Raw genomic sequence first — 13,438 nt, 5'->3', positions numbered from 1 at the left:
CAATGATATCCCCTCAAATGTGTACTGTAGATGATAAATAAAGTGTCATCATTTCACGGTACAGCCAACCATGTTAAGAGAGAGAGAGAGAGAGAGAGAGAGAGAGAGAGAGAGAGAGAGGGATAGGGAATGTGTTTGTGTGTAATGAAGGACAGAGGAGTTAGGGCCTTCTTACATGGAAAACGTCTTTAGAGAAAACGAGAAAGTGTATTTTATGAGTAACTATTGTACTTTTAAAAGACTTGACGCTGGATTTGTAATTTGTAAAATGTATATGTATCTAGGGAATTCTAGAGATTTCTTGTGTTTATAGGAACTTTAAACTCTAACCTTATCAAATTCCTTTCAAATGCAAAGGTATTGATAAGTTTAGAACAAAAAAAGGTCAATAATACTAAACTTGTAAGTATCTTTCATCATATTCTTAGAAACAAAACAGTGATTATTACTTTTAGGAACAGTGATTTAATGAAAGGTAAAATATTACTTCTTAAAACCCCCCCATCTAATTGTGTTTGTAGGAGCGAAAAATAAAGCTTTAGTAAGACAGATTTATAGTCATTGGTTTGGAAGTTAAAACATAATCTTATATTCTGTTTTCATATCTTATTCTACACAGAAAGTATGAAGAATAATGTTTACATGTCGACAGGATTAAAAACAGAGGGAAATGTAAGCATAAACTGAGGAAAACAAACCATACACTTAATACAAATAGTTACCTCACAGTAACACAATTATATGATTTAGACAAACGAAACATAGGCCAGAAAATCTTTTGAGTCTGTTGCTACAAGAATCTGGTAAAACAGGGTACGATTCGAGGCAGGCTGGGGCAGGTGGCAGGGGGAGGCAGGGCTGGCGGGCAGGATGGATGAGCTCACTGGGCCGAAGGTAAGAAGGTTGGTGCAGGACGGGAGCTACTACACTGCGCTCACTTCAGGAATGTCTTGGCCTGCTCGTCCTTCACTTGATATTCCTCCTCCCTGCTATTGTGAAGTAACTCAACGCTAGTATTCCACCCAATTTGTTTATTTTCTATTGTTTAGTCTCGCATTAACTATGAATGTAGGATCTTACTTTGCATGCCACGAATTAGCATCCCTTCATAGCGGTCCCAAAAGCAACCATACGCATTCCAATGTCATATTATGAGGTCAAGGGTGACTTATATGGTCTACAGTACCACAAAACACGGGTCACGTGGTCACTACAGGTCAGCCTGACCACGTGGGAATTTGTTTATGTCGCCAAATGACGTCACAAGTTTCTCACATGGAAATTTTCATACACGCACGCACTACTTCCACAAGCACACCAGATGAAGTAAATCCCCACTGCAATTTAATAGCCAGGCAGTCTGTTGGGAAAATTGCAGGGAATAATGTCAGAAAGCGTCCAGCAGCTCAGGGGGACTAGTTTCTGAGACGCATGATATTGTCTAGACGATTTATTATGCGGTCGTCGGCGGAGGAATACATAGTTGAGGTTTGGGTGGTGTGTCTCCGGCGGTCGAGTGTAAAGCAGGACCATGGCTGATAGAGAAGGCGGAGAGGATAGCTCGCAACAGGGCCAGACAAGTACGTGTGGAGGAATGTAGGGGCGGTGTGATGGGGACGGCGGGCGGGGCGAGGTGGCCGTGTGGGCGGCGTGCAGGGCTGTGTGCGGGCGGCGGGGCGCTCCACCAAGATGGCAGGCGGCCCTCTCACCTGGGAATCTTATCAAAATTTTTTCCATTTGACCCCCTAGACTTTCATACTGGTGTCCCTCGGTAAACATGCATGCCATTTGCCATCCCATGGTTGAGCTCCGAGGGTTTGTAAGGCTAGGGACTTGTTATTTTGGCTCAGGGAAAGATTGGTGGTGAGGTCCCCTTTGCCCGTGTGTATTGACGTGGGGACGTGTGTTGCCCGTCCCTGCCCCCTCATGTCAGCCTCTGCCGCCGATGTGCCATTCCCTGGGCCCTCGTGGCACCTTGCAGGGCTTGGCATGGGGTTCTGTTAGGTGTGTGCAGGCCGCCGTGGCCCTGCATTGCTCCCTGCACCACGCATTGCAGCACGCATCTCACTCCCTCTTGCACCCGAAGTCACAAGCTGCATAGTCATGTCAGCGCTTGCCCCTTCGTGTTAGCCGTGACCCTTACCCCATGCCCACACACATCCCCAGCCTCACCCTCAGCTCCCCAGAGATAGCAATAAGTCATTAAGTTTCAACATTAGCGCCGTAGAACGGTCAGATGACAGATATCTTTGAAATGAGGTTAGAAGGGGATGATCTGTCCAGGTGTTTGTGTACCTGCTGCAGATGTCATGAGAGGTGTGTTGGTGGTGAAGTGTGCAAAGGATGTGTAGGTGGAGGTGAAAGTTGTACAGTAACATTCATTTTGGAAAATTTCATGCATTTCAGGATGTAATAAATGTTTGAATGGCAGGTGTACATGTCCTATTTATTTTTCATGCCCTGTCAGCTGTTGATTGGGTGCAAAGGTGTCAGGCTGTCAATGGCTACACTGTTTATGCAGGTCACTGAAGGTACAGAGCATTGTAGCAGTGATTAGCTTATTGGTGTGAAGTGGGAGGTGTGTGAGGTTTTTCTTCCTGGCAGGAACTTGTTAAAAGAATTTATCCTTAAACATAATTAAGGAAGGACAAAAATTTTTACTGTAATTTTTCTTTTAGTATAATATATACGGCAAAGTGTCGGTCATGGATTGATGAAAAACAAACATTTTAAAGTTGGTATTTGATTTTGTTCCTTTTAATGGAAATAGGATGCAGTTAGGTTTAATTAATTAATGATATTCACACCCAATTATTCAGTGAGCAGTGTTGCATCAGGTTAGTGTAGGCTCACCTAAGCCTTGAGCAATACCAGAGGATATAGGACCAGTGTAATCTTAGTTGAGGGGTAGTAGAGTTACACGGCAGCAGACGTCAGAGAAAGAAGTGGAGATGCAGGGCCTAATGCCACTGTAGTGCAATGCTGTGGGGTGGCACTAAAAGTAGAGGCAGATGCTTGGGTCAGGTGAACCACTGGACTGTCACTCTTAATATGACTTTTTTCAGACTCTAGTGCATGTCTTTGCGAGACCTTAAATTGCAATTTTTGTCTGCTTATTTTGGTATTACGCATCCCTTTTTGACTAGTCACAGTTTTGAGTGTAAGAAAATAAAAGATAATTTAAGTACAGCATGAAATGTGAGGATTGTGATTAGTGTCATTTTTAGTATTTGTGGGGTATGTTGGTGAGGTGTCATATCCTGATGGGTTGTATCAATATGTCCTCGTGTTAGCTGTTTGTTCTGTACAATAACTATATATTTCATCTGTAGCAGTTTATAGTCTTGTTTGCATAACCTTTTTATTAAGTTCCATTGATATGGAAGCAAACACAGCCTAGTAAAAGACTCGCATCTGGGGTTGTACTCATCTTGCCGTAAGACAGACTGAGGTTTAGGTATTTGGGCATTTATTGATCCATTTTAGACTGTTACATGCCTCTTTCTATACACTGGGTGACAATTAGTGTGGGATTATTGCTTTTCAGTTATGGTGAGGATGCTGTCTACCTCATATATTATAATAAGACTGAGAAGGATAACCTGTTGCTATCCCTATAATGGCTTGGGAACAGAGTAATCAAAGTTATCTATTTCTGAGTTGTATAGAGGCTGAGATGCAGTAGAATAAAAAAAGAAATTATTATTGTCAGTATATTCCATTACAGGCAGTAGAAAAATTCCTAGTCACTTGATATGATGTTCTTAAATCTTGTCTTCTTTCTTTTCAGGTAAGTAACAACCTTGGCATTGAAGAGGGAGTGGCCTGCAGCACCTGAGGGATTGGTGAGCCTCGTGAAGAGTATTGGAGGTGCAGGTGGTGGTGCTTTGCTCTCGTGTGTGTCGTAAAGGAAGCAACATAAATGACTGCAAGCCTCAAGTTGCGTTTGATTCATATAATGTTTTAGAGGAAATAGAGAAATAGATCCAAGATAAAGAATTAGTGAAGCGTACAGTATCTAGTCAGTGTTTTGAGAAGTAAATACCTGTGCATCTGTCACTTGCTACAGGGAGAAGGTATGTAAGACTCGACCCTGTTAATCTGTGCCTTGTTTTGCTACTTGCCCTTGAGTTGCCTTTGATTAACTAGTGAAGGAGATGAGAGCTGTGATGCTGTTGCTGTGCTGCTCACTGGGTTTTCATGAGTGATGCTGGAGTGGTTATGGTGATGTGTGAGGCTGTTGTACATATCAAAGGTGTAAATATGAGCACTAACTATCTTCTATGAGGAGAATGGGTAACTGAGTGTATTTTCTAAGCTCCATATCTTGAAATGTTTGGTTTATACAACATAGTTTAAAGTTCAATAATGTCCATATGTTGTCAGTTAATGAGGAGTTCGTGGTGTGTTTTGTAACTCCATCCCTTATTAGGTTTGATAGTACTAAATAGATGTTCCTTGGACTTGTTATCCTGGCTTATTTTGTAATCCCCATCCCCTTTAACTTTTAGGCTTATGCAAGATACAGTTGAAAGTGTAACACTATCCCTTGTAGTTGTGTTGATGAGGAGTTGGTGATGTATTCTGTAACTCCATCCCTTTAACTGAGGCATCTACAAAATGAGTTTAAACATTAATATAGATCCCTTGGAGTACTGTCTTGGCAAGCTGTTAGAAGTGTAGGTAGTGGAGCTTAGAAAATATGATTGACTCATTCTCAAACTACCAGGAAAAAAGGAGAAGAAAAGCATCTGTAGGAATATATAGCAAGGAAAGTTTACACAAGTCCAAATGTTAAGAATGAATGTTAGTTTTTGGGTACGAGTGATGCATGGAGAGTGTGAATGTAGACAAGGTATAAAATATTTACATTAGGATGTACATTATTATCAGCAATATTTACCTACATATTCATTATTCAACATGAAGGAATAGTACCACTTTGCTGTGCCACTACTTTCCCTTGTCTTCTAAAAAATGTACTCTTACTTAATGTATTGTGAATGTCCTGTGATCCTTCTTTTGTGGTGTGCGAGTCTTGAAGGTTGTTGAGGTGCAGCGCTGAGGATTATTGTGGCAGTTAGTGTATAAATCAGTGAAATCCTCATTTTGTCATTCGGATAATGAATAATCTTGAATATTGACAACAGCTAAATGACAGTGATTCGGTAATCTTTATTTAGGTGAGGTTAATACTGTAGTCCCATTATTTCCCAGACTTGACAAGTGATTTATAAAGACTTAACATGGATGTATGTATTCGATATTAATGGAAGCTGTCTCCCTGTTTGTATGTTGTAAATTAAGGGAATAATCATGCACTACCTGCCTGTTCCTTACGTCATTCAGAAACACAACCGGGTGAAAGTAAAGAAATGATACAAAAGATATATTGAAATGACTCAATATGTTTTGTCGTAGCTATAATTGTCTGTTTCTTTGTGATATGTATGAAGAAGCACAAGAGATGGTGAATGATTCTGTATGAGGATGGTGACTGATCTGCCAATATAGCCCTGTAATGTGGATTGGTGACATGTGCACACACTTCAGGAAATAAACAGTGGTGTGGGGTGATGTGTGCACTGAGTGGTGAGGAGAGAGGGAGAGGGCAAGAGGTGTGTGTTGTATTGGTGTGGTGGTGTTAAGAGAAGAGTGTGGTGGTTGTTGGCAGTGAGGGTGAGTCTTATATCGTGGGTGTTTTTGGGTGTGTTGTGTACTGGTGTTGGAGGGATGAGGCAGAAGAGAGAGTGTTTGTGCTAATATTTCTGGTGTTGATTGTCATTGTTGCTGTTATTACAATTATATTACATTTGTAACCACCTACTACTGCTTCTACTACTACTACTACTACTACTACTACTACTACTACTACTACTACTACTACTACTACTACTACTACTACTACTACAAGGATCACCACAGTCCCCAATTATGACACGTGATCCTTTTCCTGTTTTCCTTTTTACTTTACCATTCTTCTACTTTTACTCTTTATTGCTTGCCTTGCTTCAGAAAAGTAGATTTGAGGCCTTGAGTTCAGGAGGAGAGTAGATTGTGGGCCTGTAAGAGGAATATTTTGGGTGATGGGGGCTGAGGAAGAGTGAACTGTTGTCTTGGAGTCTAGAGGAGAGTAAAGTGTGGCCTTGGGTTCTGGGGAAGAGGGTAAACAGTGGCCTTGAGGTCTGGGGAAGAGTAAACTGTTGTCTTGAAGTCTAGGGAAGAGTAGATTGTGACCCTGGGGTCTGGGGGAGAGTAGATTGTGGCCCTGGGGTCTGGGGAAGAGTAGATTGTGGCCCTGGGGTCTGGGGGAGAGTAGATTGTGGCCCTGGGGTCTGGGGGAGAGTAGATTGTGGCCCTGGGGTCTGGGGGAGAGTAGATTGTGGCCTTGGATTCTGGGGAATAGTAGATAACCTTGTGTACAGGAAAAGTAGGTTGTAAAGTAGGTTGTGGCCTTGTGTACAGGAAAAGTAGGTTGTGGCCTTGTGTACAGGAAAAGTAGGTTGTGGCCTTGTGTACAGGAAGAGTAGGTTGTGGCCTTGTGTACAGGAAGAGTAGGTTGTGGCCTTGTGTACAGGAAGAGTAGGTTGTGGCCTTGTGTACAGGAAAAGTAGGTTGTGGCCTTGTGTACAGGAAAAGTAGGTTGTGGCCTTGTGTACAGGAAGAGTAGGTTGTGGCCTTGTGTACAGGAAGAGTAGGTTGTGGCCTTGTGTACAGGAAAAGTAGGTTGTGGCCTTGTGTACAGGAAAAGTAGGTTGTGGCCTTAGTGTCTGGGGAAAAGTAGATTGCGGCCTTGTGTTCTGGAAAAAAAAAGTGGCTCCACGAAATAGTAGATTTTGAACTGATAAGAAAAAAAGTGATAATGAGGTTGAAAAATGGAATACTTAAATTATTGTCATCTTCTAGTAAATTAAAAGTAAACTAATCTTCATAAATTCAAGAAAAAAAAGTAAACTTGCATTATTTCCCGCTTAACCTTTCCATATCAACATTCTCCGGCATACACGAACGTTAAGGGTCACCTATTGATTGACTAATTGGCAGGTATTTGTGGCGCGGCAGGAAGGAGGTCACGCTGCGGTGCCTGCCTGGTGTACTGGCGGTGCTTGGGCAGTGGGCCGAGTCACACACCTCGGGCGGGTCTTGATGTAAACAAGTTAGGTGCGTTGTGCAAGGAAGGGGGAGGAGGAGGAGGGAGGGAAGAAGAGAGAGAGAAGGAGAGGAAGAGGGAAGCGAAGCGGGCAGACACTCGTACACGTAAAATGAAAAGGTAAACAAAAGATTGCATTACGGTACATCTGTCAATGAACTGCCGCCATGATTGTTTTGCCGTCTTGCCCTGTCTAGTTAAACATATTTGAGAATTTGATAGACTTTTAAGAGGACTTTCATGGTAGCGATAGTTTAACAAGGATCTGCAGTTTTGATAGGAAAAATATCCCACGAAAAGCAGTAGTTTAACAAGGATATAGTGTTAATAGGAGAAATAGCCTCGATAAGCGATAGTTTGACAAAGATCTGCAATGTGGATGAGGAAAGTACCCACGGGAGGTGATAGTTTAACAAGGACAGGAAAAATAGCCACGAGAAGCGATAGTTGAACAAGAATCTGCAGTGTTGATAGGAAAGATACCTAACAAGAAGCGATAGTTAAATAAGAATAAGAGGCGATACTTACATAAGGATATAGTGTTGATAGGAGGAATAGCCACAGGAAGAGATAGTTTGGCAAAGGTCTGCAATGTTCATAGGAAGAAATACCTAACAAGAAGCGACAGTTAACAAGGATCTGCAGTGTTGATAGGAAATATACCCAGCAAGAAGCGACAATTTAACAAGGATATGCAGCGTTGATAGGAAAAATACCCTCTACAAAATTCATAATCGTGTCCGTGAAAATACTCCTTATGAAAACTAGAATTGAGATCTTTGAAGGATGTTTTCATGATTCAAGTGACAGTGTTAATAATCATTCTACTTTGCTAATAGATAATACCCACGAAAACTAATGATTTTAGCCCCTTCAGTAGTGGGACGCTTTTTTACCATTATTTTTAGGTACGATTAGACCATTTTATTGACATTAGGAAGGGTCAATGGAGGTCAGAAGATTAATGGCCAGAGTCTTCACCATTTCAATCTGAAGCTGTATTAAATCGCCAAATAGTAAACAATGAATATGAAAACGCGTCATGTACTGAAGAGGTTAACAATTGCTTTTGAAATCGTTATGAGAACTTGAACGTTTGAAAATATGTATGTAAACGTGTCGGAGCATTTGTCCGACGTGAATTATTCTAGTTATGGTTTAAACTAAATATTCGAGAACCTTAATTATGACAGCTGTAGTGTTTCAGAATCTGAGCATGTGTTTGTGTGCGCGTGCGGGCGAAGGGACAGCTGTGTGGCGTAAAGGACTTGTACAATTAGAATGAGATAACAGCCTGCATGATGAAAAGGACAGCTGCGAAGGAAGATAAGCAAGAAGGGATTATAAAGACTGTATGTTGAGTCTGCGAAGGAAGGAAAGAAAGCAAGAAGGGATTAATAAGACCATATGATAAATCTGGGGAGGAAGAAAACAAGAGTGATTAAAATGATCATATAAAGTAGATTATATAAGTTAGCATTGGGAGACTAGAAGGATGAAGTAGACATGCTAAGATAGTAGAAAATAAGACGAATAACCATCAAAGAAACCATGAAAAGAAGATAGGCGGAAGGAGGAAACGATAACAGGTAGAATTAGAAGACTAGAAAGATGAAATAGAAGCAAGAAATCAGAAGGAACAGTGGTTGAAAAGACCATGAAAAGAAGACAGCCTTTGGAATAACAGTGCGTAGACAATTAAAAAGACAGCTTGAAGTCTATATTACCGTACAGAAACGATTGCCAAAACTTATGACGATGAATTAAAGAAAAAAAAAAAAACTGAAAAAGAAATGATCGTATACGGAATTAGAAAACCGCTAGAAGGATTAAATAAAAAAAACAAAAACAAGACAACTGAGAAAGAAGAAAAGGAAGAAGAATAGTGAAGAGTCCATAGAAATAAGAAAAAAAGAGAAAAAAAAAAAAAACTAGCATATTACGTAGATTTAAACAGATATGGCGGTCCGGTGTTGTGATTGGCTCAGGATGGCGTAAGGATGCCTCGTGCCACGCTCCCATTGGTGGAGGGGTGAATAGGAAAGTTTCGACCGGTGGGGCGTTGCAAAGGGACGCTGTGATTGGCGGATATGCTCGGGTTTGCTTTGTGCTGAATGGTTGAATGTTTAAACGTTATTTGGCGGTATTTCACGTCACACAGGGGAGAGAATGTAACTTGGCGTACCGTTAATACCCGAAATGTACCGTTTTATTAGTATCGGTGGTACGTACGGTGCGGTTTTAGTGAGATTTGTATTAGTTATCGGTGTTAATGCCTTTCATCGGTAAATCGGGGAAGTGTGTGTGATTTGAGAGTATCGCCGATAAATGTCATGAGAATATTGTTATCGGTAACGTGTGTTTTCATTATCGGTTCGTATCGGTTCAGTTACAAATATCGGTTTGAAATAAAAAAAAATCGGTATATCGGGAAAGTGCCAGTCATTTACGTGTGTCAGCGATAAATGTTTCACCTATTAGTGTCGGGAATGTGTCGGTTCATTTCGGTTAAGTAAGAAATATCAACAGAAACATGAAACAGATCGGTAAATCGGGAAAGTGTCAGTCATCTACGTGTCAGCGATAAATATTTCACGTATTGGTTTTAGGAGAGTGTCTTAATTCACTTATTAGTATCGGAAGTGTCGGTTCATATCGGTTTGGTAACAGATAATAATAGAAACATTAGACAAATCGGTAAATCGGAGAAAAAGTGTCAGTCATTTACGTATCGGCGATAAATGTATCACTTCTTGGTATCAGAGAAGGGTCTTATTTCACGTATTAGTATCGAGAAAGTGTCGGTTCATTTCGATTGCGTAAAAAATATCAATAGAAAGAGTAAATAGATCGGTATATCGGGAAAGTGTCAATCATTCACGTGTCGGCGATAAATATTTCACGTATTGGTAGCAGAAAAGTGTGTCATTTCACGCATTAGTATTGAAAGTGTCGGATCATTTCGGTTGAGTAGCAGATATCATTAGAAACACTAAACAAAGGGGGAAAGTTCCTCTCATTTACGTGTAGGTGATAAACAGCTCACGTATCATTACCGAAGAGTGTGTCGTTTCGCGTATTAGTAGCAGAAAAGTGTCGGATCATTTTTTTTAGTTACAGATATTAGAAACATTAAGCAAATCGGTAAATCGGGAAAGTGTCAATGTTTCACGTCTTGACACCTGGAAAGTGTCTTATTTTACGTCTTAATACCTGGAAAGTGTCTTATTTCAGGTATTAGTGTCGGAAAAGTGTCTTATTTCACTTATTTGTATCGGGAAAGTGTCTTATTTCACGTTTTTTGTATCAGAAAACGTATCTTTATTTTTAGCGTGAGTAACGAATATCGAATAGAAAGAAAGAAGTTGTGAAGACATTTATCCTTCTCTGGCTTAATCTCTCGAACCTGCATGGGGACTGGCAAATAAGTGGGCCTTTTTTTTTTATATATTCAACTTTATTTTTCTAATTTCTACCTCGTTTTTGCTCCTGGCCCGTTTTTCTGTCTTACATGAAAAGGAAACATAGAAATCGGTCAATCGGAGGTAAATCGGGGAAGAGTCAATCATTTGTGCGTGTCGGTGAAGCATACGTCTATATAGGTACTGGTAGTGTCTTTGGACCCGTACTCAGAAACGCTTTGCTCTCACCACGACTATTTTCAAACGCCACAGAGATGATTAGCCGAGTTTTGAAGAGTGTTTCTCCAGTTAATAATGTAGAAATGGCGCTCTCCCTCTAGAACCGTAAAAACCACCTTTAAAAACTCGTGTAAATTTAAATAAAGGCTTTTGAAATGGTGAAGGTGAAGCGTAGAGGTGTTTGAGAATACGAGCCTAGAGTTTTCTCGTTGAGTATAGACACCGGATAGAAAAACTGCAATCGGTATATCGGGAAGTATCAGCTGTTTCTAATACGAGCCTAGTTTTCACTTTGAATAACAAATACCGGATAGAAACACTGCAGTCGGTATATCGGGGACGTTTCACCTGTTTCTAATTGGGATGTCAGTATTGGCTAAGAATATCTCGTCAGCGTAACTGTATCGGTAAATTGTCTTGAAGTACCGGATAGAAACATTGCAATCGGTATATCGGGGACGTTTCACCTGTTTCTAATCGGGATGTCAGTATTGGCTAAGAATATCTCGTCAGCGTAACTGTATCGGTAAATTGTCTTAAAGTATCGGCGTGTATCGGTGTAGTGACGAGTATTGGTGGAAGTATTATGTACCGGTGGGTCTTGTACTGGGGGTTACTGGGAATGTGAATACTTAACACGTTTATTTAATTGTTCTGTTTGTGTATTTATTTATATACTTATCTATTCATTGTACCTCAATCCTCTTGCCCCCCCACAAAAAAACAAACAAACTTATTTTAAACATGTCATTCGAGAAATCTCTGTATGCTGTCTATTTATACAAGATTAGAAGGTGTTTTATGATCTCATTTATTGTATTACGCATTGCTAGAGATTTAAGGAGAGATCTCAAATTTTAATCTGGGGAAGCAAATCTGAAAATGACTATTACAGCTATAGAAAAAAGAAAAGAAAGTGGTGTTGCAAATCAGGTTAAATCGGTAACAGATATTAGTAGACTTAACCCTTTCAGTACTGGGACACATTTTTACCTTGAGATTTATGTACGATTAGACCATTTTATTGACATTAAGAAGGGTCTAGAGAGGTCAGAAGATTAATGGCCACAGTCTTCCTATTCTAATACCCCAGATGAGTTTCTGAAGCTGTATAAAGTCAGCAGATAGTAAGCAGAGTGAATATGAAAACGCTTCATAGGGGTTAAGGAGAGAGATGAAATTTTAATATGGATGGCAAATCATAAAACTATTATAATTATGGAAGAGAAAAATGATGTTATTGCAAATCATGTTAAATCGGCAACAGATATTAGTAAACCTTAATCGTCACAGTCAATACAGGCTTTATATTTATAGTCTGTACTGTGAAATGGCTCCTGGATTTCAAACCTATTGCAGCTTCTTAACGTAATTGATTTGATGTGAATAATACTGGTGTTCTGTTGATCAATGCAATTATTACAAGGACAGCTCACGGTTTCCCTCAAGATCTGACAACCACGCATTCCCTGGGGCACCATTCAAACCGAGACCCAGGAGCCACTTTAGAGTAGACAGACTGTAGTGATGCGGCAGCCATTAACTAAACCAAGGCCATTGAGTGCACGTAATTCCCTTCCTTCCTCTATTTACAGGTGTTGATTGCTTGTGTACAGGTGTGTGCAGGTGTGTATAAAGTGCGTGCAGGTGTTTGAGTGTGCCAAAGTGCCAGGATAGGCCTACACTGCCAGGGAGGGGAGAAAAATGAGAAAAACTGTATTCTGGCACCTTGTTTGGCTGGCGTCATGGCGCGCTTAGCTGTTCTCTTGTCATTTCATTGATGGAGTAGGAGAAGGAAGAGGAAGAGGAAGAGGAGGAAGAGGGAGGAGGAGGAGGAGGAGGAGGAGGACGAGGACGAGGACGAGGAGGAGGAGGACGAGGACGAGGAGGAGGAGGAGGAGGAGGAGGAGGAAGGATACAATTTTAGCTCGTGGTGTTAAAAGAAGAGCAAACATAAATTTAATACATCTTACTTCCTCTCACATATCCCAGCCCATCTCGTCCCTTCGGCTCTAAGCACACCCCATTTTCCCTCTTCTGTCTTTTTTGCCTGCTATCTGAGGAAACAGCGGAAACTCACCTGCCTTCCCCTCACATTTCCCTGTCTTATCTATCTACTCATCTCCCCTCATTTCTCCTTTTCCCCCTTTTTCCTCTCTTTTTTCCTAACTAAAAGAACAGCAAACATAAGCTTAACTCCCTCCCCTTCATACCCCTATCCTCTCTGGCCAGACCCTCATCTTCCCCTTTTTCACCCTATCAGTCGCACATTGTTACCTTTAAAGTGTTAACCCTTTAATTGCAGTGGGTGTCTTGTGTCCTCCTCCTCCTCCTCCTCCTCCTCCTCCTCCTCGTCATCATCCTCGTCCTCCTCGTCCTCGTTCTCATTGTCGTTTTTCGTTGTCGTCTTCCTCATCCTCCTAGTCCTCGTCCTCCTCGTCCTCCTCCTCGTCCTTCTCGTCCTCCTCCTCGTCCTTCTCGTCCTCCTCCTCGTCCTTCTCGTCCTCCTCCTCGTCCTCCTCCTCCTCCTCCTCCTCCTCCTCCTCCTCCTCCTCCTCCTCCTCCTCCTCCTCCTCCTCCTCCTCCTCCTCCTCCTCCTCCTGCTTTGCTGTCCTGTCTCTCACACTGTGTAGTTAGTATAGAATAG

At 41.3% G+C, this 13,438-nt stretch overlaps 1 long non-coding RNA gene across 1 annotated transcript; it reads left to right on the top strand.

The window, feature by feature from the left end:
- Positions 1 to 1,162: 1,162 nt before the first annotated feature.
- Positions 1,163 to 11,523, top strand: LOC123508293. The gene is made up of 2 exons (XR_006675905.1): positions 1,163 to 1,580; positions 3,791 to 11,523. It is a non-coding gene; the product is annotated as an uncharacterized LOC123508293 (long non-coding RNA).
- Positions 11,524 to 13,438: the final 1,915 nt, after the last annotated feature.

The sequence above is a fragment of the Portunus trituberculatus genome, chromosome 24 (genome assembly GCF_017591435.1).
Source record: "Portunus trituberculatus isolate SZX2019 chromosome 24, ASM1759143v1, whole genome shotgun sequence".
NCBI classification, from domain to species: domain Eukaryota; kingdom Metazoa; phylum Arthropoda; class Malacostraca; order Decapoda; family Portunidae; genus Portunus; species Portunus trituberculatus.
This window is presented reverse-complemented; position numbering and strand designations above follow the sequence as displayed.